Source organism: Lissotriton helveticus, chromosome 4_1 (assembly GCF_964261635.1).
Source record: "Lissotriton helveticus chromosome 4_1, aLisHel1.1, whole genome shotgun sequence".
Classification (NCBI taxonomy): domain Eukaryota; kingdom Metazoa; phylum Chordata; class Amphibia; order Caudata; family Salamandridae; genus Lissotriton; species Lissotriton helveticus.
The window spans coordinates 1,727,816,270-1,727,842,881 of NC_136063.1; the positions used below are offsets into that span (position 1 = coordinate 1,727,816,270).

At 50.1% G+C, this 26,612-nt stretch overlaps 1 protein-coding gene across 2 annotated transcripts in view; it reads left to right on the top strand.

Annotated features, from left to right (window-relative positions):
- Window positions 1-26,612, top strand: part of SLC25A53 (solute carrier family 25 member 53) — a 209,849-nt gene that overhangs the window by 66,284 nt on the left and 116,953 nt on the right. Inside the window, exon 1 of one of the 2 annotated variants that reach the window (XM_078685902.1) lies at window positions 23,301-23,312. The exons of the other annotated variant lie outside the window; for it this stretch is intronic. The gene's annotated coding sequence lies outside the window, so the exon portion shown is untranslated. Of the gene's footprint in view, window positions 1-23,300; window positions 23,313-26,612 lie in introns of those variants that run through there. 2 annotated transcript variants of the gene reach the window in all.

The window sequence follows — 26,612 nt, forward strand, 5'->3', positions numbered from 1 at the left end:
CCCCTGGCCTGGGGAAAGCCCGCCGAAGGAGAGGGGTGTAACCACCCCCCTCCTAGTCCCACCCATAGGGCAGGACTTAGTCGCGTGCCAGCCCCCTTTTTCAGGATAAAGGTAGGAACTGGCCCCCTTCCAAATCAGATCATCTTTGAATCCTGAAACTACTTTCTACAAGAAGGAACTCAAGACTCTTCCTAAGATTTCTCCCTTGTGGCTAAGGAGTAGTCACCCTGCATTCGCAGGCACCATCTTAAGAACACTGCGGTCTGCTGCAAGTCCTTCCTCCGAAATCCGACTGCCCAGCTCGACGAGAACCGGCTTCCCTGGCACCTCTGACCTCTACCCACCTCTACAGCCAAGCTGAGAACCGTGGGTACGACGAGACCTCGAGGGACCGGCCATCTTCAAGACTGCACGACTTCTTTCCAGCACGACCGCCGAGGGATCCTCTGGTGAGTGCTTTGGGGACCGAGAAGCCCCGACCCTGAGCAGCTCCAGCACCGAAGTCCAGCCTCCCAGCATCTCCACGATCTGCGTGGGGCCCTTCTGCTTTTTTCTGCTCACCGCGTTGTTTGGCTACTAGCCCGCTGGCTTGTGGCCTTCCTGACGACGCCCGACGACATCACTGCTGCTGGTCTGGTTGCTCCAGACTGGCCCTCGCTCCCTTCTAAAAGAGGAGCACCCCGGACCCTCCTGGTCCACTCCAGACGCCATTTTAGGTCCACCGCGTGGACTTGAATTTGCCAAGACGTGTTGCCCCAATCCTGGGTCCAGCGACGTCGAGAGCATCATCCATCGTGGGACAGCTCGTACCTCCATCCTGGTCGCCGACAACGCCTCCTGGTCCGTGAGACTACAGAGCCCAGCAGCGCCCACTCACCTGACTGCGGTGACTTCGCCCGGTGCCATCCTGGTGCCCACTTAATCACTGGCTAGTGATTCAAGAACTTGGTCCCCTCTGCTTTCAGGTTTCTTCTTCCCCGATCCAGGCTTGGATCTCTTCGAACTTTTCTTCACTGGCCGCCTGCCAGCAACTTCTTCTTCAGGCTCCTGGTCCGGCAACGAGGATTCCCGACGTCTTTTGAGACCTATGCAGCTGCAGCCCCTGGGCTAGGTAACTTCGGCATTTCGGTGCCCCAGCATAGCCTCACTATCCAAGGGTCAGGATCCACTGTCGTTTTTCTCCTACCAGGTCGGGTTCGCCCGTAAACACTAACTTTAACTTTACTAGCTTCCATAGACTTTGTCCCGCATCCCGCGTGAGAGTGCACACTCTGCACCCGAGTCCCCTAGGCCTCCTAGAAGTAATCTAACGATTCCATAGTCAAGTCCTAGCGATTCCAAAGCCTATTAGTACTGTACTTACCTGCTAGTAATTTCGCATTCCACTTTTAGAGTATATGGTTTTCCGTGCCCCTCGGGCATTTGTATATACTGTGCTAACTTAAGTATTTTCGTAAGAGTTTTGTTGTGTGCCTAGCACCCTGTCCTCATAAAGAGTACAGGGCTGTTGTGATTCTAATAAATACATTGTTTATTTTCATAACACTTGTGTGGTGTCCTTTCACTGGGTGTTCAAGGGGTAATGTGATGGTAAAACAGCTGGCTTAACACGCCCTCTAGAGTCTTAGCCTTAGACTGCTCGTATCCATGCTACTAGGATAGCTGGTCTATAAGGTTGACTTACAACCAATCATCAATAAGGGTTGTTTGGACTGATATATAGTGATCACTAGAATAGTGAGCACTGCACATCAGGCCAACTTCTCACATTGGTGAGCAGCGGGTGGGATTTGAGCTTGCTGTTGTTTTACCACACATATCCTAAGAATATCTTGTGAAAGATCACATAAGTACTAAAGGTACATATAACTTAGCTTAGAATACTCTGAGTTCTACTGAACCAGCTGTTGTAGCTCCTAGGGCCTAGCACACCCTAAACTACAACTCTAGCAAGGGATCAGTAGGCAAACATATTGTGTAGGTAAGTGCACCACTTACACCTCACTAGAAAAGCATGTCTAACCATGGAGAGTCCACTGAGACTCCCCTGGTAAGTGTTGACCCTCCACAGGTCACTTCCAGATATGCAGCTCTCAGTTTCCAGGAGATGAGACAAGTCTGTACCTCCAGGAAACTGAAGCAGGGGTCTAACCCCACCATTCCCTTTTTAATAGGTCTCCTAGAGACTTATGATGCGAGAAAGCTTTCTCAGCTAGATGGGAATATGCCAGCCTTAGAGGGTACCACTGGGGATCCAGACCTCCACAACACTGTAAATGCAGTTGAGGAGGAGGAGGATCAGGAGGAACTCTCTGGGGATGAGGTAGACAAAGGTCTTGAGGTAGTCAGAAGGCTAACCAGGGCCAACTTAGACTTGCTTGGGCTAGGATCTGGGGGACCCCCAGTACTGACCCTAAGTAGGCCTAACCTTGGAGTTAGGAGAGATAGATCTCTTTCTAGGGACTCCAATAGATCTCTTCACTCTAATGCCTCTTCTCAGAGGAGAAGGAACTCTCCCCAGAGGAGATTGACTTCCCCTCAGAGAATGGAGCATGAAGCTAGGATGAGACAGGCTACTCTGAGGATTGAAAGGGAAGAAATTGCCCTGGCCAAAGAGAAGCTTGCCTTGGCTAGAGAGCAGCAGATGAGTGGGTTAGCTCCCACTGGTGGCAGCAATCTCCCAAGAGATAGAGAGAAGGGTTTAGACACTAAACACCTGACAAAAATAGTGCCCCCCTTTAAGCAAGGGGATGACATCCAGAAATGGGTGGCTGCTTTGGAGAGGGCCTGCACTGTACAGTGCATCCCCCAAAGTCAGTGGGCAGCTATACTGTGGCTCTCCTTTGATGGCAAAGGTAGAGATAAGCTCCTCACTACTAGAGTTGAGGATGCTAACAATTACCAGGTCCTGAAAAATGCACTGGTTGATGGGTTTGGCTTAACCACTGAGCAGTACAGGTTGCTGTTCAGAGACACCCAGAAAACTCAGTCTCAGGACTGGTCTGACTTTGTTGATTGTGCCACTAAGGCTTTGGAAGGCTGGCTACTGGGTAGCAAGGTTACTGACTTCACAGGATTGTATAATCTTATTATGAGAGAGCAAGTCTTAAATAATTGTCAGAACCAGTTATTACACCAGCACCTGGTAGACTCTGATCTGACCTCTCCACAAGAATTGGGTAAGAGGGCAGACAAATGGGTCAGAACCAGGATTAGGCCCAAGAACCAAGGTGGTGACCAGAAAAAGGAATCAACCAAGCCTCACGAGAAGGGTGGGAATAAATCTCCAGATCAAACCACATCAGGGCCCCAAAAATCCTCTGAGGGGGGTGGGTCCCAGAATCCTTCTAATAACCAGAAGAAACCTTATTGTTATCCCTGTAAACAGGTGGGTCATTTGAAAACTGACAGCAGTTGCCCAAAGAATAACAATAAGGAGAACATACCCCCAAGTAACATTCCCAAACCTCCTGTTACTACTAGTAGTAATCCCCCAGGTGGTGGGAGTGCCCCCAAGAATTTGGGTGCATTTACTTTGGGAGTCCCTGGGGACTCTGGCCTAACCAGGTCCCCAAACTTAGATACTCTTGTCTGTGAGACTGGCATGGGGTTTGCCAACTTCACAACTTGTCCCAACACTTTGGGCAAGTACAGACAGGAGCCCCTCATCAATGGTATAAAAGTTGAGGCCTATAGAGATACAGGGGCTAGCATCACCATGGTGACTGAGAGTCTAGTCCCCTCAAGGCAACTTTTACCTGGTGCCACATACCAGGTGACCAATATTGATGGAGTGCAGAGAAATCATCCCATGGCAGTGGTAAATCTCAGCTGGGGAGGTGTCACTGGCCACAAGAGAGTGGCAGTGTCACCAAACTTGCCTGTAGATTGCATACTGGGGAATGATTTAGAGCTCTCAGCCTGGGCTGAAGTAGAGCAAGAAACCTATTCTAAAATGGTAAACATCCATGGTAAGGTTAGTGGGGCAGTGATAGCCACAGCCCCAGTCCAAGATATCCTCCCTGAACAGGTCAGGAGGGCTGTGCCAGTCACAGCCCAATCTCAGACAACTTCCTTCCCAGAACAGGTTGTCAAGGCTGTGATGGTCACAGCCCACACCCAAACTGAGCCCCCTCCTGAAAAGGTTGGGAGAGTTGTGATGGCCACAGCTCAAACTCAGACAGATGATAGTGTTGTGAAGCCTGAAACTATGGATCACTCCACTCAGACAGAGAGCATTGAGGAGGAAGAGAAATCTCCCTCCCACCAGACTTTAGGAAAGGGTCAGCCTCCTCAGGGAACTGATCTGACCCCTTGTGAAGAAACTGCCACAGAGGTAGTCAGGCCTAGCCTGGCAGAACCCCTGATGTCAGTGGAGCCTTCCAAGGTGGGACCCAGTCTGGAGCAGGTAACCTGCCCCTCTCTACCCTGCCTCAGTCAGCCCAGGGCTGTAGAGGTCAGGGAGGCCAGTGTTGGACCCCAAAGGGCCCCCTGTCCAAAAGAATTCCCCAATCAGCAGATTAAGGGCACTGAAGCTAGTAGTCCTAGCCAAGTGAAAATAAAATCAACTCCTGAGGGATCCCCTTAAATTTAGTTAGGGACCTCCCACAGATGGACACTGTTGGGCACAGCCAAACCTGGGACCTGAGGGCCCCAAACCTGACCTGTCCCTCCAGTAAGCCAAACAGAGGGACCCAACCTCCAGCTGTAGGTAGCCAGAGGTTGACCCTGAGAGCCCAAAACAACTCAGTCTTGGAAAGAAAGGCCTCTATGGTGGAAAATGATTGGAGGAAGCTGAGCCCAAAATTAGTGGAGCCTCACTTCAGTACTCCATTTCAGCACCAGCCTTTTCCTTTGCCAAAACACACCACAGGTAGAGATTCCCTATGGTGGAGACCCTCAGATACCCTTAGGGTGAGGGATTGCATAGTGGACCATGAGATAGGGGGTAACCATGCCAGTGCTGGTACTTCCTTATATGGCCACTCAGGCAATATAGGCTTACCTGGCAAGGATAGCCTTATCTCCTTTCGTTTGGGGGGGGGTTATGTAGGAAGGTAGATCCCTGACTATGGTTGCCCCCAACTTTTTGCCTGGTGTTTTGCAGGTTTTCTGACTTAGTTGACCTGGGGCCCTGCTATTCAGGGCCCCAGGCCTACTGCTCTCTCTGTAAAATGGATTCCATGTACCTTAGGTACATATCTAAATTGGATACTGAGTCACCTTATCAGTCCCTGTACAGTGTACCTTAGGTACCCAGGGCATAGGTGTACCCAGGGCCTACCAGGGGCTGCAGCATGTATTATGCCACCCCTGGCTGGCCATCCAAATCTGACACAACTGGCTGCTTGACAGTTGGGGCAAGGTGGTGTAATCACCCTTTGCTTTAGATATAGTATACCTATATCTAACCCTAAAAATGGACACACAGATCTCCTATCAGTCACTCCTATGGCAGGCCTTAACAATCCTGAAGGCAGAGTGCTTGGAATCGTGTGAGATGGTGCTCTGGCATGAGCTGAGCCTGTCTGCGGCTTTCGGGATCCATCCCTTAGCCGTTTCCATGATATCGCATACCATATACTCTTAAGTGCATTATAATCCTCGCGGTTATATGCCAACTCTGGTATCGCTTTATCAAAACATGTCGAGTAAGGTGTCATACGAATTGGAATACTAACCCCTCGCCAATTCTGGTGACGGGGTTAGCATTCCACCCTTCTAGAGGGACACGACATGTATGTAACCTGTAACCCCGGTTAAAGTCAGACATAGCCTCAGCTCCACAAAATGGATGCTGCCACCGAGACACAAGTCTGCCCTCCTGCTGCTGGGGGTCCTCCCAGAGCAGGAGGCAAGGACAAAGGGTTTCCTGCCAGGGGCGGTGCCAGCACCGTCCCAGACAGGGTTTTGTGTATTCTAGGTAGGCAGGGCTACAGAGGAAGGTGACTGCAAGTGGCACCCCGGTGCTCACTGTGCATAGGCCGGCTGAAACCAGTTCCAGGGGCACTCCAGCCCCTGGCCTGGGGAAAGCCCGCCGAAGGAGAGGGGTGTAACCACCCCCTCCTAGTCCCACCCATAGGGCAGGACTTAGTCGCGTGCCAGCCCCCTTTTTCAGGATAAAGGTAGGAACTGGCCCCCTTCCAAATCAGATCATCTTTGAATCCTGAAACTACTTTCTACAAGAAGGAACTCAAGACTCTTCCTAAGATTTCTCCCTTGTGGCTAAGGAGTTGTCACCCTGCATCCGCAGGCACCATCTTAAGAACACTGCGGTCTGCTGCAAGTCCTTCCTCCGGAATCCGACTGCCCAGCTCGACGAGAACCGGCTTCCCTGGCACCTCTGACCTCTACCCACCTCTACAGCCAAGCTGAGAACCGTGGGTGCGACGAGACCTCGAGGGACTGGCCATCTTCAAGACTGCACGACTTCTTTCCAGCACGACCGCCGAGGGATCCTCTGGTGAGTGCTTTGGGGACGAGAAGCCCCGACCCTGAGCAGCTCCAGCACCGAAGTCCAGCCTCCCAGCATCTCCACGATCTGCGTGGGGCCCTTCTGCTTTTTTCTGCTCACCGCGTTGTTTGGCTACTAGCCCGCTGGCTTGTGGCCTTCCTGACGACGCCCGACGACATCACTGCTGCTGGTCTGGTTGCTCCACACTGGCCCTCGCTCCCTTCTAAAAGAGGAGCACCCCGGACCCTCCTGGTCCACTCCAGACGCCATTTTAGGTCCACCGCGTGGACTTGAATTTGCCAAGACGTGTTGCCCCAATCCTGGGTCCAGCGACGTCGAGAGCATCATCCATCATGGGACAGCTCGTACCTCCATCCTGGTCGCCGACAACGCCTCCTGGTCCGTGAGACTACAGAGCCCAGCAGCGCCCACTCACCTGACTGCGGTGACTTCGCCCGGTGCCATCCTGGTGCCCACTTAATCACTGGCTAGTGATTCAAGAACTTGGTCCCCTCTGCTTTCAGGTTTCTTCCCCCCCGATCCAGGCTTGGATCTCTTCGAACTTTTCTTCACTGGCCGCCTGCCAGCAACTTCTTCTTCAGGCTCCTGGTCCGGCAACGAGGATTCCTGACGTCTTTTGAGACCTATGCAGCTGCAGCCCCTGGGCTAGGTAACTTCGGCATTTCGGTGCCCCAGCATAGCCTCACTATCCAAGGGTCAGGATCCACTGTCGTTTTTCTCCTACCAGGTCGGGTTCGCCCGTAAACACTAACTTTAACTTTACTAGATTCCATAGACTTTGTCCCGCATCCCGCGTGAGAGTGCACACTCTGCACCCGAGTCCCCTAGGCCTCCTAGAAGTAATCTAACGATTCCATAGTCAAGTCCTAGCGATTCCAAAGCCTATTAGTACTGTACTTACCTGCTAGTAATTTCGCATTCCACTTTTAGAGTATATGGTTTTCCGTGCCCCTCGGGCATTTGTATATACTGTGCTAACTTAAGTATTTTCGTAAGAGTTTTGTTGTGTGCCTAGCACCCTGTCCTCATAAAGAGTACAGGGCTGTTGTGATTCTAATAAATACATTGTTTATTTTCATAACACTTGTGTGGTGTCCTTTCACTGGGTGTTCAAGGGGTAATGTGATGGTAAAACAGCTGGCTTAACACGCCCTCTAGAGTCTTAGCCTTAGACTGCTCGTATCCATGCTACTAGGATAGCTGGTCTATAAGGTTGACTTACAACCAATCATCAATAAGGGTTGTTTGGACTGATATATAGTGATCACTAGAATAGTGAGCACTGCACATCAGGCCAACTTCTCACATATCCCCTTTAGTTTTAGCCAGATAATCCAAAAAAATGTTGCGCTTGACTGGGTGATTAAGCCCCTTAACGTTTAGCCAGACTATATGCAGAGAGGCTGCTAAACTGTTATCTGTAGCCATGGGCATGGGTTGGGTTCAATGTGGTAGGGAGTCGCCCCGACATCTTAGTGTATGTGGCCATAGCTGTGAGAGTTGCATCCCCCTCAAAGGCAGGCTATATTTGCACATTACCCCAGTAGTTCGTGGTGCAAGCAGTAGGTGAACCCTATATGAGTGGCCCACATCGTGGTGAGAGATAGACGAGAGAGGGTGAGAGGAGAAGGAAAAGGAAGGAAAGAGAAAAGAGAATAGGAAAAAATGTAGTACATAGCATCAATAATCCAGAAACCTCCGCATTTACCACCCCGCCACCCCCCAAGCCCCCCAGCTTACTCAGCCCCCCACCAAGCCCCCCTGAGCCCCCCTCCACCCTCCTCAGGCCCCCCTCCCTCCCTGAAACTCGAACTGAAGAGCTGCAACGGCAGTGCTGTCTACGCTTGCACAGGGACATATCTAGTAAAATGATAGATGAACATCGTGTGATAACATTCTGATAACTTTTGGTAACATCGCAATAGGAAGCATCTTCTACATACAATCCAGTTTCCAGTTTCAATCTTTATTTCGATCTGTTTGACCATAAAAGATATACAAACATTCAAGTAATTTTACAGATCGATAAAAACATGAGTTATAAAAAAGTTGAATATTGAATATATAAATCAGTTCATTGCATACAAGATTTAAAATCATTAGTCAAATAAAATTGTTACGAAACTGCCTCCACCCTCATGAGGCGAGTGCGAGTGTGCCACATCGCTGTTAAATATTTTGCTACTGCGAACACAATTGGGGGGGACACCTCAGTCTTTAACATTCTGTACGCAGGAAGATACTGTTTAAGACCCAGATTATTAAGAAGGGGGACAAGCCAGTGTTTCCTGCTTGCTTGGTAGGCTTTACAAAAGAATACCACATGAGAGTCATCTTCTTTGGGGTGCGCACACACCGGGCAATGCTGTGTGGTTGGTGGCGAAGACCAGGAACTGGTAAATTACCTCAAGGGTAATGTGCCATCTCTCGACTGGAGAAATAGCTTCCTGGTTAGCACAGGGGTCATGCCGTCCAAAACACGTTCCATGAAGTAAGAGTCTTTACTTTGGATGAAAGAGCTCGTTAAAGATCCCTCGCGAATGCTGTTCAAAGCAATGGTTAGCTTTAGATCGTAGTAAGCTTTAGACAATGCTTTGCGAGAGATCTTTCTACTTGCATTTGCCGGGTCAGTCCAGAGTTCAGTTAAGCCTAAGCTGGCACATGTCCTTTTTATGTAACTTAACCATGGAATATGGGTAGCATTATGTGAGATTAGGAGGTCCTGGAGCTCTGCCCTATAGTTTGTAAGATCTTGGCTGCTCCATAATCGTCTCCAAAACGTTAGTGGTTTAAGACCCAGTTCATCAGCTATTGGGAGCAGCGGGGTACTTAAGGGGAGGGCTGTCAACTGCCTGATGAATTTGCTTTCCACAGTCGTCAAATTTTGGGCGGAAATGTGGCCCCACATTTCTCCCCCATAGGTAACTGCCCCCCATGCCTGTGATTTGTAAATTTGAATGACTGGGGCGAGTGGACAGTATGTTGAGTTCTTCACCATCCTGGAGATGCCACCTGCTATCTGCACCAGTTTCATGCTGGCCTTGATCTGTTGAGTCCCCCATGTCATATGCTCGTTTAGGGTTAGCCCTAGATACTCGAAGGTGGAAACTCTCTCTAATCGGACTGAACCTAGCAAGGGATTGGGGCGTGTTGAAGGCATGGGATTCAAGATCATGTATTTCGTTTTGGAGGCATTGATCTCAAGGCCCCTCTCCATACAAAACTCTAGAAACCCATCAAGCACCCGTTGGATTCCCATGGGGGATTTCGATAACAGCAGGGTGTCGTCCGCAAACATGATAGCGGGCACCCTGCTGCCATTCAGTTTAGGGCCGTCTATGTCGGCTGTCCGAGTCAGGTGGGTGATTACCCCGTTCACAAAGAGGCAGAACAGGGTCGGTGGAATAACACAGCCCTGTCTAACCCCTCTGTCAACGGGGAATCTCTCCGTCAGATTCCCATTTCTACCACACCTGACTCGTGCAAAGTTGTTCCGATGTAATCTCATGAGAATAGTGAGAATGCCTGCCGGGACGCCTACGTCAGCAATCACGCTCCATAGTTTGGATCTTGGCACCAAATCGAAGGCGGCTCGCAAGCCCACGAAAACCGTGTACAAGCTGCCGCCCTCGATTAGCTCAGTCCTCCAGTAAATACGATTCAGACGGAATATCTGGTCCGTTGTGGACACCCCCTTCTAAATCCCGCCTGATATGGGCTCAAAGTGTCGGATTCTTCGAGCCAAATCTGGAGCCGATCTAGTACAAGTCTACCAAACAGCTTCTGGGAAACATCTATAAGGCTGGGAGCAGACGCGAGCCCTTCTTGTATATATGGACAACCTCTGCGCCCAGCCAAGTACAGGGCACCACAAATGCCCTTCAAAACTGCATTGAAAACTTTCAGCAAATAGGGGGCCCATACATCAGGCTCTTGCTTGAAAAAGTCACCTGGTAGGCCATCCAGCCCAGGTGCTTTACCTGATGAGAGGCCCGCGATAGCAGCTCTCACCTCCTTTTCAGTAAAGGGGTCAACCTCTTGATGGCTCGATGTAAGTGGGGTTGAATAACAAGTGGCCCCCGGCTCCTCTGTGTAGAGGGACTGAAAGTGCTCTTGCCATACCCCAGATGCGATGTTCGGTTCTATGGCTGATGCTAAGTCCTCGGTTCCCATGTTGACAATACTCCAAAACTTACGGTAATCCCTGGCAGCTAGGAGCTAGAGAGTTCCTCCCATTTGGCTTGATCCCATTCCATTTTGGCTTGGGTAACCAGTTTTTTGTATTCCCTTCTTCTGGTCTGGATCTCCTGTCTATTTTTGCCCTCCTTGATGGAGGGCAGGAGATCTCCCTTTGCCTTGCGACATGCGGAATTGTACCATGTGTTGCGATGAGACCCGCCAGCTCTACTAGATCCCTCGGAAAAGAAATCTATTCCCAAGGTCCTGACTAGGTCCTCATGTAACAAAAACAGTGAGTTGTCGGTGACCTGGGTGCTCGGTTCCTCACATAACCTGCCCACTTTTTCCAGTATTGGGATGAGTCTATCATAAAGCCTAGGTAGCTTCTCTTTGTTGGTGACTATTTTCTCCCACCTTATTCTCCTTCTATTTTATTTGAGGAGAAGGCCTGGGAATGCCACTGCAGTGGCCTCATTCCTGCCCTCTAGGCCAGGGTATGGTAATCCAATGCTAGGGCGTTGTGGTCGCTGTCCACTCTGTCTATCACCCTAAAATCGATGATATGCGGCCAAGAAGACATTTGTACTAGGACATAATCCAGTCTTGACTCCCTGCCTCTTCTATTAAAAGTGTGTTTGCTCGGCATATCAGATTTGATTCGTCCATTGCAAGCCCTAATCCTATATTTAAGGGTAAGGGCGGTAATCTGTAATGCAAGTGGAGTCCAGGCTCTGGGCGGGGGAGCCATCACAGAGGGTACTGCCCACCTTGCGTCCTCTTCTGTGGAAGACCCGTCCAAGAGACCTGTAAGGGGCTCAAAATGTGAATTCAGGTCCCCACCCACCACAAATGGGATCCCCTTGGGAATTAAGCTAAGGAATGCTGACAGTTCCTCGATGGTAGGAGATTCCCGTGATATGTTTACTGGTCTTGAATAAACATTTATCACCGCAAGTCTATGGTGGTTTGGCCATTCCAGCAACACAACTAATATATCGTCTGAGGCCAGAGGGAGACGGACCGCCTGGCAGCCCAAGTGGGATGCCATCCAGGTAGATAGGCCTCCAGAGGGGCGGCCCTTGCCCCCCATTTGGCAGAAATGGAAAAGGCCGCAAACCCTCAACTAATTGCTATAACCTCGCCGAGGGATGAGCGACGTAACCTCTTAATTAAAGAGCCCCTCATTTTTTGTGTACAACAGGTGGGACTTTTTTCAACATTCTGATAACCTACATATAACAATTAGAGTCTTGCGAGAAAGAGAAACTTCTACGTGCAGACAAAGTAGCGCAAGTGAACTAACAGTGACGACTAGTATTCTCCAGAACTCTCAAGAACTAATAGATAGTGAAAAGCGCGAGGCAGTTGAGCCAGTTGAGCAATGCAGTGCAATGCCATGCAGTGCTGGACCTCTCCTGCAAATGGTGCAAGATTTTCCTAAGACATACCAAAGCTGACATGTATCATGTTACAGAGTTCAATCGCCGAGGGAATGTCAAGTCTCTGAAGGTCAGTGAGAGTCTTAAGCCAGGCCGATAGTACTGGAATGGCAGTCCGATTGGGCAAAACCCGTAAGGAGGCAGAATCAGTCACATTCACATTTTACAGATCAGCACCTAGACATACCTGTTTGAAAGATCGTGGGCGAAGATAATCTAGAGTCAATCCTGACTGCCTTTTTCGCGAGTGTCCGTTTTACTTTTATTGGATTGGCCTCCGGATGTGTCCATTTCCTGTTGTGGTTTGTCACTCAGGTAACATGAGAAGTCATGTGAGTTAGTGAAGATTTGAGATCGACCATGGTCGGAGATCCTGAATTTCGCCGGCTGTGCAAAAGAAAACTGGATATCTTTCGACCGTAGCTTCTCACAAAGTGATAGGAAACCTTTCCGTATTTCCACCGTTTCTCTGGAGTAATCCTGGGTAAATGTGATTCGGTTACCTTCCCATGTAATATGGTGGTTTTTTCTGGCAAACTTTAGTATGGCTTTCGCGTGTTGGTATCTAAGTGGTTTGCATAGGAGAGGTCGAGGGCCTCTCGACGAGCGTTGTGGGAAGGTCGGCACTCTATGGGCTCTGTCCAACTCCAGCCCATGTTGGAACTTTATCCCCGTTACAGATGGTATCCAAGCTTCCAGAAAGGATATACAAGAATCAGCGTCTTTTTCTGAGTTTTCTGGGATCCCAAAGATTCGCACATTACCCCTCCTGTTGCGATCTTCCAACTCTGAGATTTGGCGTCTGAGGTCGCTGGTGGCAGTTGGGAGACGTTGTGATATTTTGGCATTGTTTGTGGATCTGTCTTCAACATCACTAATTCTTTGCTCAGCTTCGTCGAGGCGGAGAGTTAAGGAATTCATATCAGCCCTGATCGCGGTTAATTCAAGTTGCATCGCGTCGGTGTTACTTTTTGTTGACTTGGCTAAGTTGTGCACGTCCGCCAACTTCTTCAGAATCATGTTTAAAGTGCCAGCAACGTCACCTCTGCTCTTAATAGGCGAGTCTGAGATGGAAGCATCTGACCGCACCTTCTTAGTGTTTTTGGAGTCTCTATCCGGCATTATCGAAGATTGGGTGGTACACTGTAGTTAGGAGAACCTGGTTGAGCCGGAGCCGGCTGCAGAATCAGACTTGGACTCAGGGCTGGAGCTCCCTTACTGGCACCCCTGCGCTTCCCAGCCCACAGTGTTCAGGCGGATCCTTGACTGGATGAGTCGCCCCTGGTAGGATGCAGGGTGCAGGATTTAGTGGAACACTTAGAACCCCTAGCGCCAAGGAGGCGGAGCAGCTGTATTAGGCGACCGGGCAGCAGGTAATAGCGCAGGTCTTCCGTTAAGATGTGCTACCGCATTAGAACACAACGAAGCGGTTTAGGCTGGCTTCCTTGACAGTCCGTCTCTTGGTTAATTAGTCCTCAGTTAGGCAACTCTAGCACTCTGATATCGGCTGGGCACCAACGAGACAAGACTCAAATGTATAACTGGGCTGCCATCAGGGACCATGCACGTGCTCCTGAACTTATGGGACCCTCGGTGGGGCACTGTAGGCAGCTGTATGAACGTGCCCTGTGGGTGATTTTGGGATGTTTGGGTTGTTTTGCATGCACTTGCACTTGCCTCGAAAGCGCTGTCAAGCCAGTTTCGCACCTAGGACCGATCTAATCTGGTACGCGGACCGCCATCTTGGCACCAGGCAACAACGAGAGATTGTGGGACCACTCCGCATCCATGGGTTGCGTTCTCTATCCCGAAAGGTAGAACTGTGTGGCTGTGAACGTCACCTCTGAAAGTAAATTCTGCTTTGCACTGTAGTGTGAAGAGACAGGCTGCAGGAAGGAGCTCCCTGTCCCCGCATGTTCTTTTCCACGCCATTTTAAGGCCAGGCAATCATAGTTCGAGTTTAAAAAGTTCCTTTAGAGTGTTTCTTACACCCTCGCGGAGCCTGAGCCAGCGTCGCCGCAGTGTTGTGCTGCACGCGCTCACCTTTGTATGGAATGGCTGTCTTGGGAGAAGATAGCAGGCTGGATCCATGCCGTCCAAACCACGCCCCCCCATCGTACCTGTGTTTAAAAAAAAAAAAAAAGTGTTCCTGAACACTGCCCGTTGCACCAGCGTGATTCTGAGAGACTTAGCTCTGTGGGGGCAAGGTGATTACAGGGATAGTCAGAGTGGAGCTGCAGGAGCCTAAGAAGAGGTGAAATACAACAAAGCCTCATTAACATGCAAATGGTCTTTTAAAGACCTGTGAAGTGCTCGGTGCGGCTGTGTGTGTGCCCGGGAAGCTGTCTCAGCCCGGGCTGACACACACACGGGATGAGATGACAGAGGGTGACAGAGGGAGGTAGAGGGAGGGAGACAGAGGGAGAGGGAGGGAAATGGAAGGACGGAGAGGGAGACGGAGGGAGAGGGAGACAGAGAGAGAGGGACAGAGGGACAGAGGGACAGAGGGGGAGAGAGACAGAGGGAGAGGGAGATAGAGAGAGGGAGACAGAGAAAGTCAGAGGGAGGGAGACAGAGGGTGACAGACAGAGGGTTGGAGACAGACAGAGGGAGACAGACAGAGGAAGGAGGGTGACAGAGGGAGGGAGACAGAGGGTGACAGACAGAGGGAGGGAGACAGACAGATGGAGACAGAGGAAGGGAGACTGAGTGAGAGGGAGGGTGACAGACAGAGGGAGACAGAGGGAGGGAGACAGAGGAAGAGGCAAGGCGAAGGAGCAAGGGAGAGGGAGACAGAGGGAGTGAGAGAGAGGGTGACAGACAGAGGGAGAGAGACAGAGGGAGGGAGACAGAGGGAGAGGGAGGGAGACAGAGAAAGGGAGACCGAGGCAGAGGGAGACAGAGGGAGGGAGAGAGAGGGTGACAGACAGAGGATGACAGAGGAAGGGAGACAGAGGGATACAGAGGGTGAAAGACAGAGGGAGAGAGTGGGAGGGAGACAGATGGAGACAGAGGGAGGGAGAAAGAGGGAGAGGGAGGGTGAAGGAGGGAGGAAGAGGGAGACAGAGGGAGTGAGAGAGAGGGTGACAGAGGGAGGGAAAGGAGGGAGACAGAGAGACAGAGGGAGAGGGAATCAGAGAGGGAAACAGAGAAAGGGAGACAGAGGGAGGGGGTGACAGATGGAGGGAGAAGGAGGGAGACAGGGAGAGAGAGGGAGAAGAAGAAGGAGGGAGGGAGAAGGAGACAGAGGGAGTGAGAGAGAGGGTGACAGAGGGAAGGAGACAGAGGGAGGGAGACAGACAGAGGGAGACAGAGTGAGGGGGACAAAGTGAGAGAGAGGGAGGGAGACACAGAGACAGAAAGAGGGAGGGGGTGAGACAGTCAGAGTGAGGGAGACAGGGGGAGACAGGGAGAGAGAGGGAGACAGAGAGAGGGAGATAGAAGAAGACATAGAGAGGAAGACAGAAGAAGACAGAGAGGGAGTCAGGGGGAGGCAGAGGAAGGGAGAGGGAGACAGAGAGATGGAGACAGAGAGGGAGACAGAGGGAGTGAGACAGAGGGAGGGAAACAGAGGGATGGAGACACAGGGAGACAGAAGGAGACAGACAGAGGGAGGGAGACAGACAGAGGGAGGAGGGCGACAAAGGGAGGGAGACAGAGGGAGGGAGACAGACAGACAGGCAGAGGGAGACAGAGTGAGGGAGACAGATTGAGAGAGAGGGAGGGAGACAGAGAGAGAGAGAGAGAGAGAGAGACAGAGACAGAGAGAGAGAGAGAGAGAGAGAGGGAGAGAGAGTGAGACAGTCAGAGTGAGGGAGACAGAGGGAGAGAGGGAGAAAGGGAGGGAGAGAGCGAGGGAGAGAGAGAGAGAGAGAGAGAGAGACATAGAGAGACAGAGAGAGATAGAGAGAGAAAGAGAGAGAGAGAGCGAGATATGTGTGTATGCTGGGTCTGGTGGCTCAGTGGGCGAAGGCGTCCGCTGCAGGGATCTGTGTTCAAACTCATGGTCACAGTTTTTTTGTGGCTCTAGCCCAGTCCCCCTCCCCCACTGACCCCGCCCCCACCAGTGCGGCCCTGGGCCACAAACCACACTGTAAATGTGGCCCCCGAGAGAAAGTTTGTGAGTACCCATGCTCTAAGTGAACAGTGTTCTAGACTTACATGTATGGACATGTCAAGGAGGACAGTCCCCTCCGAATATGCAAATGTAGTGTATGCTCGTAGTGTTCAGCTTTTGGGGTGCCAGGGGGTACCTTTAGGATTCAGGTTGGGGGTGTGTTTTAGGGTGCCAGGGAGTAATTTTAGGGTTCAGGGTGAGTTAGGGATCGGGGTGCCAGGGGGTAATTTTAGGGTTACAGGTGGTTATGGGTGTGGTGTGCCAGGGGATAATTTTAGGGTTCAGTGTGGGTATGAGTTTTGGGGTGCCAGGGGGATCATTTTAGGGTTCAAGGTGGGTATGGGTGTTGGTGTTCCAGGGGGGTAATTTTAGGGTTCAGGGCGGGTATGAGTTTTAAGGGGCCAGGGGGGTGATTTTATGGTTCAGGGTGGGTATGAGTTTTGGGGGACAGGGGTAATTTTAGGGTTCAGGGTTGGTATGGGTTTTGAAGTGCAATGGGGTAATTTTAGGGTTCCGAGTGGGTATGGGTTTTGGGGTGCCAGGGGGTAATTTTAGGGTTCCAGGCCGGTATGGGTGTTGGTGTGCCAGGGGTTAATTTTAGGGTTCAGTGTGGGTATGGGTTTTGGGGTGCCAGGGGGGAAATTTTAGGGTTCAGGGAGGGTATGGGTTTTGGGGTTCTAGGGGAACAATTTTAAGGGTCAGAGTATGTATGGGTTTTGGGGTACCAGGGGGCTAATTTTAGGGATCAGAGAATGTATGAGTTTTAAGGGGCCAGGGGGTAATTTTAGGGTTCATGTGAGTTCTAATTGTTGTCCAGTTTCAAATGCAGAATTCAACACTTTCTTTTCTCAGCTTGACCTGAGCATTACCCGATCCTGATTGTCTGCCATTTAAGCCCTGCCCCTATTGATTAACATTAGTCATGCCCCTTCATTTGCCAGGTTAGCCCCCCACTGAAAAAAATTCTGAGGACGCCCATGGTACTCGGGTATGTTTTTTTTGTCTCTCCCCTGCTTCATCACACGTCCAGCAGTAAGCATGGGCTTTGGGCAGGCTCCATCAACGTGGTGCGCACTGGATGGACGTTCTGCTGAACACAGGCGCGCAACACCCATTGGGCTCACCGGGCTTCAGCCCCCCCCCCGTCGTGTGTGTCAGCCCGGGCTGACACAGCTTCGCGGCTGGCGACGTTTTAATTGCAGTCGCACCCGAGTACTTCACAGGTCTGTAAATAACCATTTAAATTTAAATAAGGCTTTTGTTATGTTGTTATCCCTTCTTACAGCCACTCTGGTTACGGCTGGAAGAATTAGCCCCCCCCCAAAAAAAAAATGTTCAGCCCCCCCCGAAATTTGACTCTAGTTGCCCGCCTGCCTCCTGTCGTCACCTCCACCCACACACCTCTGTTGATTGTTTAAAGTGGGATTGGCTGGGATTCGGTATTCTCTGGTGCATTGTAAACCCAGCCTGATGGCGTGAAGTGAGACTTTATTTGCTGGGAGGTGTGAAGGTTTTAACCTGACAATGGAAAGAAAAAAAAATTGACTACCCAGAATCGTGAATGTCCTGAAAGCTGTCTGCAATGAAGTCCGTAAATAGGCAATAGGCGTTACGTGAATAAGGAAATTATGCAGTATTCTCACGTTTCCCCATTCCTTGCGCTAGAAATGTCCAGTTAACGTTTTCTCTGCATTCTGGTTCTTTTAGTCCTAAATTTGTAACGGGATGAACACTTCTATAAGTGCCTGAATTTACAGAAAAACCTCAACTGGAAAAGCTATTCGCGCACAGAAACAGGAGGCCTGAAACCTGCTTGAACGTTGTGTAAATTGCTGAGGTTCAAAGAAGGGAATAAAGGAAGCGTACTCTTTTATTTGCAGAACTTCTGCTGTTTGTAGACAATCCACGTTCACGAGCAGTTGTGAAAAAGTGGGTGTTCTCAAAGCTGCACTAATAGTTAAAGCATGGAAATCTTTCTTCCCCAGTTAAATTTCTATTTAGGCTGCGTGTAGCATCGGATGCTTTAGCATCCGAGAATGTGATTTTAATTACCCTTTCTGAGAGGCCCAGAATCAACCCCTGCCAGCCCGCCTCTGAAAGGTTTCAACAACCCTCCCTGCCCCACACCTCTTGTTTTGTTTGAGAGGGCTGCCACCGACGTGATATCCTTGCCTGAATGCAGGGATTTCACCTAAGCACTTTTGGTGTGTTGAATTTGTATTCAGTTGTTTTAACAAGGCAAGGCATTAGCTGCTTTGAGGGGAACATTGGCCCCAGACGGAGAACTATACTTGAAGATAGGTGGTGCATGTTGTTTTGGGCACATGTCAACGGTTGTTTTAAGAGAAATGGTACATGAGCGTCAAGGCACCTGGGACATCATGGGCATGGTGTTAGGATCGAGATTCAGTATGGACGAGACTGCATAATTGCTGTCAAATTCACTCAGTCTCCTATGATGGTGAATATCAACAGTGGTTGAGGTGAGGTCTGTCACTGACCCTTGGGAGGAAAAAGGGATAAGGAGGAGAGAAAAGGGAGACCCCCCAAAAGATCACCACAAGGACGCGCCAATCAATTCATTGCCATGGTCTCTCTATCAGAGGGAAAGTCTGGAGTAGGTTAGAGAAAATATGATCAAATACAAAGTAAGAAATGTGAACCAAAAGATCTCTACATTAGCACAGAGAATTTTACTGCTAACATTCAGAACAAGAGTCTGACCAGTCTCCCAGCTGCCTGAATCCAGCCAGAGAACATAAGAGAAGAAAGGCAGGATACTTTGCTGAGGTGGAAGACACTGTCAACCCCATAGAAAGAAGTGAAGTAGCTGCAAGCTCCAGATTCAGGACCACAGAGCCAACCCCATACGGAACAAAATAAAACTGTAGTGACACAAACATGTGATAGAGCATCGTGGAGTGAAGGTAACTCACCAACTGCTGTCGCAGGTGAGAATACTCAGGGGACTGTGGCTCTTATTCTAACGCTGCTCCTCCCTTCCTGGGTGTGCTCCCATAACCAGTGTTCTACCAAATCTGTGCCATGAGTGTTTCCATCTTTGTGACCCCAATCTATACTGTCAACCAGTGCACCCTTCAGCCATAGCCTGTTTGGAATTCTCTTTCGACCGGACAGATCAGTCCTACCAATTCTGACACTTTTCATCAATAGTTGAGATAAGTTAATGCAGAGGGCAGGCACAGTCCTCACATAGTCATTGTGTTCCAAGAGAGACACACCATGCAGGGCGTATTATATTGTATTTGTAGAGCACTTACTACCCCTGTGTGCGATGCCGAAGCACTTTTCCATGCGTGTAGCAGGTTACACCTTATGCGTGTGTGGTTGGAAGAGTGTTGTCTTTGCTTTGAGCCTCTGTGGAAAGCGTCTCCATGCGGTGCATGATGAATACCAAGGTGCAGTTTTGTAATGCAGAATCGCCACTTCTGTTTCTCAGCTTGGCCTGAGCATTACCTGATCCTGATTGTCTGCCATTTTAGCTCCGCCCCCCTTGATTAACTTTAGCCACGCCCCTTATTTGCTATGTTAGCCACCCCCGAAATTAAGACCTAGTTGCGCCCCTGGCTGAACATATGCATGTAAAAGATGGAAGGAACATCTGTGGTGGAACCAGTTTTAGACTAATACATTATATGTCAGTACGTTTTTAAATGAGATCGTAATTCTAAAATCTATGATTGTGACTGTGTTCCTCCGCTGCTGGCGCTGAGAGGGACTCTAGTCACATAGACACTCCGCGCTGGCGGAGCCAATGGATACATAGCCCGCTAGAAGATGCTTCGTCCCCGGGCGAGGACACGTCAGGATTCATCAAGGCAGGCAAGCGTGCCCGTGACATCAAGAACACCGCGCTGGGTCTCAGAGGCGTCACTAGGGGGGTGCGGGGGGTGCGGACCGCACCGGGTGACACCCTCACATGGGGGTGACACCATCTGGTTGCGCCCCCCCCCCCAGCAGGCCTCTGTACATGGCACCCCCTGCACCGCACCCGAAGGCCTCGGAGAGACTCGATCCGCTTTAAAAACAAAAGCGAACAGAGATATTTTCTCACCTATTCGAATTAAAATGTTCTCATTAGTTAAAGTTTGAAAAGTGTAGTAATGGGGGGCCCCCGCCATTTATCTGGAAAAAGACACGGTGCTAAAGAGGGGCGGCGGGGAGGGGGGTATTAACCGCTTGGAAATTAGCTTTTACTTTGCTGTTTCATATCGAAAAAAATTCTCACGTCTACAAACTCGCTGGTGCCTTGTACACAGATTTCTTTTTGCATCTTGAAAAGCTTTAAAAGAGAAACCACATGAAAGCGGTAGAGAGTGTATAAGGGGGGGATCCTGCCCCCCCCCCCCCCCCGGTGTTTAATGTGCGAGAGTTAGAGTGAGAAAGACAGAGAGAGAGGGAGCTAGAGTGAGAAAGACAGAGAGAGAGGGAGCTAGAGGGAGTAAGACAGAGAGAGGGAGACAGAGGTAGTTAGAGGAAATAAGACAGAGAGAGAGAGAGAGGGAGCTAGACAGAGAGAGGGAGCTAGAGGGAATAAGAGAGAGGGAGCTAGAGGGAGCAAGACAGAGAGAGAGAGGGAGACAGAGGGAGCTAGAGGGAGTAAGACCGAGAGAGAGGGAGCTCGAGGGAGCTAGACAGAGAGAGGGAGCTAGAGGGAGTAAGACAGAGAGAGAGGGAGCTAGAGGGAGCTAGACAGAGAGAGGGGGCTAGAGGAAGTAAGACAGAGAGTGAGGGAGTCAGAGGGAGCTGGAGGGAGCAAGACAGAGAGAGGGGGAGCTAGACAGAGAGAGCGAGCTAGAGGGAGTAAGATAGAGAGAGATGGAGCTAAAGGGAGTAAGACAGAGAGAGAGGGAGCTAGAGGGAGTAAGAGAGAGAGAGGTAGCTAGAGGGAGGAAGACAGAGAGAGGAGCTAGAGGGAGTACGACAGAGAGAGAGGGAGCTAGAGGGAGTAAGACAGAGAGAGAGGGAGTAAGACCGAGAGAGAGGGAGACAGAGGGAGCTAGAGGGAGCAAGAGAGAGGGAGCTAGAGAGAGCTAGACAGAGAGAGGGAGCTAGAGGGAGTAAGACAGAGAGAGAGGGAGCTAGAGAGAGTAAGACAGCGAGAGAGGGAGCTAGACAGAGAGATGGAGCTAGAGGGAGTAAGATAGAGAGAGAGGGAGCTACAGGGAGCTAGAGCGAGCAAGACAGAGGGAGAGGGAGCTAGAGGGAGTAAGAGAGAGAGAGGGAGCTAGAGGGAGCAAGACAGAGAGAGGGAGCTAGAGGGACCAAGCCGGAGAGAGAGGGAGCTAGAGGGAGCTAGAGGGAGTAAGACAGAGAGAGAGGGAGCTAGGCGGAGCAAGACAGATAGAGAGGGAGCTAGAGGGAGCAAGACAGAGAGAGAGGGAGCTATAGGGAGTAAGACAGAGAGAGAGGGAGCTAGAGGGAGTAAGACAGAGAGAGAGGGAGCTATAGGGAGTAAGACAGAGAGTGAGGGAGCTAGAGGGAGTAAGACAGAGAGGGAGACAGAGGGAGTAAGACAGGGAGAGAGGGAGCTAGACAGAGAGAGGGAGCCAGAGGGATTAAGATAGAGAGAGAGGGAGCAAGACAGAGGGAGAGGGAGCTAGAGGGAGTAAGAGAGAGAGAGGGAGCTAGACAGAGAGATGGAGCTAGAGGGAGTAAGACAGAGAGAGAGGGAGCTAGAGGGAGTAAGACAGAGAGAGGGAGACAGAGGGGAGCTAGAGGGAGCAAGACAGAGAGAGAGGGAGCTAGACAGAGAGAGGGAGTAAGACAGAGAGAGAGTGAGCTAGAGGGCTCTTGACAGCGAGAGGGAGCTAGAGGGAGTAAGAGAGAGAGGGAGCTAGAGGGAGCAAGACAGAGTGAGAGGGAGCTAGAGGGAGTAAGACAGAGAGAGAGAGAGCTAGAGGGAGCAAGAAAGAGAGAGAGGGGGCTAGAGGGAGTAAGAGAGAGAGAGGGAGCTAGAGGGAGTAAGAGAGAGGGGGCTAGAGGGAGTAAGGCAGAGAGAGAGGAAGCTAGAGGGAGTAAGACAGAGAGAGGGAGCTAAGGCAGCAAGACAGAGAGAGAGGGAGCTAGAGGGAGTACGAGAGAGAGAGGGAGCTAGAGGGAGTAAGAGAGAGAGCGGGAGCTAGAGGGAGTAAGAGAGAGAGTGGGAGCTAGAGAGAGTAAGACAGAGAGAGGGAGCTAGAGGGAGTAAGACAGAGAGAGAGGGAGCAAGAGGGAGTAAGACAGAAAGAGCGGGAGCTAGAAGGAGCAAGACAGAGAGAGGGAGCTAGAGGGAGTAAGACAGAGAGAGAGGGAGCTAGAGGGAGTAAGGCAGAGAGAGAGGGAGCTAGACGGAGTAAGACAGGGAGAGAGGGAGACAGAGGGAGCTAGAGGGAGTAAGACAGAGAGAGGGAGCTAGACAGAGAGAGGGAGCTAGAGGGAGTAAGACAGTACCTAGCACCGTACATTTCCGACAGAGGTGGTCCATGCGGTAAGTCGTGAGGGGGTGACACCATGAGTTACCCGCACCGGGTGACACCAACCCCAGTGACGCCACTGCTGGGTCTTCTCCGACCAAGGCACCTCCCAGCATCCCGCTTACGCACCCGCTATTAGACTTCACACTGGAGCTGAGAAATGACGGAAACACGCCCGTACTGTGTGTTTTTAAATGAGCGCTGTGGTTTAGGGAGCTCGGAAGTGATACCGTCCCCACCTCTGCCTCGGTTTGTGAAGAGGCGGAGGCAGGCAGCATCTCTGCACGCTCGCTGCCTTTAGTGTAGCAGCGTGCAGTCTAAAGTGTGCAGGGCAGCCCTTCAGCATCCATCAGTCTGCGGAGGACCAGCGAGGGCGAGGCAGCCAATCCCGGCACGGTCGATGGGCGAGGCCTGTCTCCCTGTCTGTGCCGATGCGAAGCACAGGGTGTGTGAGGCCAGCACTACAGCGGACCCCGTTATTTCCGGCAGCACCACACCATGCACCTCGCCCTATCACAGAGCCGACAGACTGCAGCCTTCCCACGCAACGCTTCCCTTTTATAGCATCGCTGTGGAGAGGACCACAAAGGAGGAGAGAGAAGCGAAACCTCCGACAACAATACACGGTAACAATGACTGGCCGTGCCGCCTTCTCTCTACAACGACGGGCCAGTTCGGCACCGATTCATTGTTCATTGAATGCATTGTGTTATCTTATCTGCCGTAGACAGTTCATTGCTTCCTTCTCACTTCATGCTGATGTACACAATGCAAGCTAGATTACTGTGCCTAATGTAATCACAGGGAGGGGGATTCCGGGTATCTCGGATAACTGTGCCTAATAAACAATATAGTTTGACTTTATTAGATTCACATAATCACATTAGGGCTGAAATTATATTTCTCATGTTTAAATTGTTTGCAGTGCAGGTGTTTCATGTCAATTGTGTTGCCAGCAAATAGTTCAAGGGTCCGATTGCTTCACACCTAAAATGAGAATGCACCAGTTTGCACGCCCCTCAAAGACGTAGTGACGGAGAGCTTTCTATACGCCCTTCTGTGCTGCACCTGCACCTTGCCAAAAGGATTTTATTGGATCAAGTCAGCAATGCGTAAATGGATACTTAACAGGGCAGATAGGTTAAGCTAGGAGTACTTTATCCCTTCATCCTGGTTCTGCTCAGTTAAGGCCCTTATATGTCTTTTCTTGTGGGCCCATCTGGTTCCGTGTATAACGTTTGGTACATTTGTACAGTCCACCTTTGATGGGTGTCTGACAGGAGCTGACATGCAGCTTTATTTCTGGATTCACAATAAATTCCCCCTGAGCACTTCAAAATAAATAATAACTGAAGTACTTATACAAAATTCACATTTAAAAGTATATCAATAAAAGTGCAAACAGTACAGATGTATTAACTACAATGTCCAAGTATTGACGATTCGTTTGCAAATTCCAAAAGTAATCCTCTTAAAGTCCAGAGGAATCTTCACTTCACACCGTAATCCTCTTAAAGTTCAGAGGAGTCTTCACTTAACAACATTATCAATTGTAAAGTTCCAGAATCAAAAAGTATTCATCAAGAAGTGAGTATGTCCATTCAGTAGTTCCAAGACTTTAATTGTTGTCGACACAGAAAGCAGCATACGCAGCCAACACGTGTTTCGTCATGCAAAATCAAATGCATCCTTGACTTCATCAGGGCTCAAACTCAAGTTAATTTGTAGATGTATAACGAATAATCGCAAATTGAAAAAAAACTCAATTTCCAAATCAAAATATCTGCATGAGTCCAAAAGACCGTAAAATCCCTCCAAGTTTGTTCGAATGTTTTTAAAGATCCAAAAGTAAAGTTTTCTCTATATAATGACTCTCAGTCTCTCAAGATTTAGTAATTCCAAACTCAAATAAATATCCTCATGCCATCACGACGTCCATTCCTTCCATGAACGTGTTCTCATTCCTTGTCTAACAATGTACGGAATTTTGTATATGTACTTCAGTTATTATTTATTTTGAAGTGCTCAGGGGGAATTTATTGTTAATCTAAGTGTGCCCTGTTTTATGGGGACTTGTGGGATAGATTGGTAACCTATCCATCTCCCTTAGGAGCACTCACATATTACATGTTCCTTATAACTCGCCCTTACATACAGTAGAGCGCCCAATCGTATACCTTGTTACCAGTATTTATAGTCCGCTTTATTTCTGGACCTCCCACCCTGTGGTCTTGAATGACTGGCTCCACAGGGAACGAGAAGATCCGGTGTATCGCGTGGAACTTTCCCTCAAGTCGTGGGAGAAGATTACTGACTGCTTATATGGGTTACCGAACCCTCGCACTTTACTGGATCCTAATGGGGTAGTGTTACGGATTTGTGGGCCACCTCCAGATTGACTGGTCTGGGTGGGGTGGAGGGGTAGGATCAAACTGCAGACTCCCCTCTGGAGGAGCAAGCTGCTCTGATATGTGGCAGGTCTAAATGGGCTCTTATGATGGGACCTGAATGACATCTCTCAGTTGGGACTGGATATGTATGGCAGGGATCCACTACATGCCCATTTTCTGACTTACAAGAAGATTTTCACTTGCACCACACTTAGGGGCAGATTTATGTTTCCTGGCACATCCCTACAAATCAGCAGGGATGCGCCAGGAAAGATGCGTGATTCAAGTTTACCCTTGCGCCTCCACAGATGCTTCGCATTTACAATGCGGCACATCATGGCGCAAGGATAAACAGATGTGTGTTGCATCTGCCAGTGTAAGGTTGGTGCAGTGCTGGAGTTATGTCGGGGCGCGACGTAACTCTAGCACTGTTCCAACCTGGCCTATCCTCAACATGGTGCGTCACGCTTTACGCCTGCCTCAAGCAGGCGCAAGGTTTTGACGCAGCGGCGTCGGAAATGTGACAGAGTGAAATCTTGTAGAGTTCACTCAGGCACTTTTTCGAGGCGTTCCTACTACGGAACGCCCCCCCCCCCCCTGTGCCGGAACACCCACATGAAACCTGACGCAGGTTTCATTTGGTGCAGGGCTTTCCAATGTGATACATCTCCCTAGATCTGTCACGTTCTAAATAGGGCGCAATATGGTGCATTGTTTACGCCACCGCTGCATCACAGAAGTGACGCAACGGCGGCGCAAATGTGACGCACCGGCTCGTAAATCTGCCCCTTAGTTCTTTCTGTTTCTTTCAGATTTGACATGCCTTAAGTTATCTTCAGTTCACTTTGGTGGAGGTCCCTGAATATAGCCCTACGGAGGTTAAGGTCCTTAAGTCCCCCTTGGGACAAGGGAGAGTTTTGCAGATTTATCGGTCCCTGATCATTAACTCCAGGGACTTGACCCTACCTCTTCGCATGTATTGAGATGCCTAGTTGGGGGCCATGGATTATGGGGAATGGCGGGAGGCACTTATGGTGCCACGGGAGCTGGCCATCTCCTCCTTACTTGATGCCGGAGCAGCTGTGGAGGGCTGTTAGGCTTACTGCGCTTGCATGCCATCGCTGCGGTGCTGACACCACAGATTTCTATCATGTGATTTGGTTGTGCCCCTTCATACAGCAGCAGGGGTCCCAGGTTTTAGGGGTTCTTCTCTGATGTCTTTGAGTTGACCGATAGATTGTTCTCCTCAGATCGTGGTTCTGGGGCTGCTGGAGGAGCTGGGAGGCAGGAGGTCTGAGCGGTATTTGGTGGGCTTGTGAACCTTGCCGGGAAAACTTGATATTGGATTTCTGCATCTGCCCCTGACTTGCTTGCATGGCAGAGAGTCATGGACTGGTATTCAAAGATGGAGGAGCCTGTGTATGCTGTATGTGGCTGCCCTCAGAAGCATCATAAAACATGGGGTTTGGTGGGACCATTTTGGGCTTCTGGGATTGTGATGTAAATCCTTATACTGTTTTATGCACAGAGATCGCT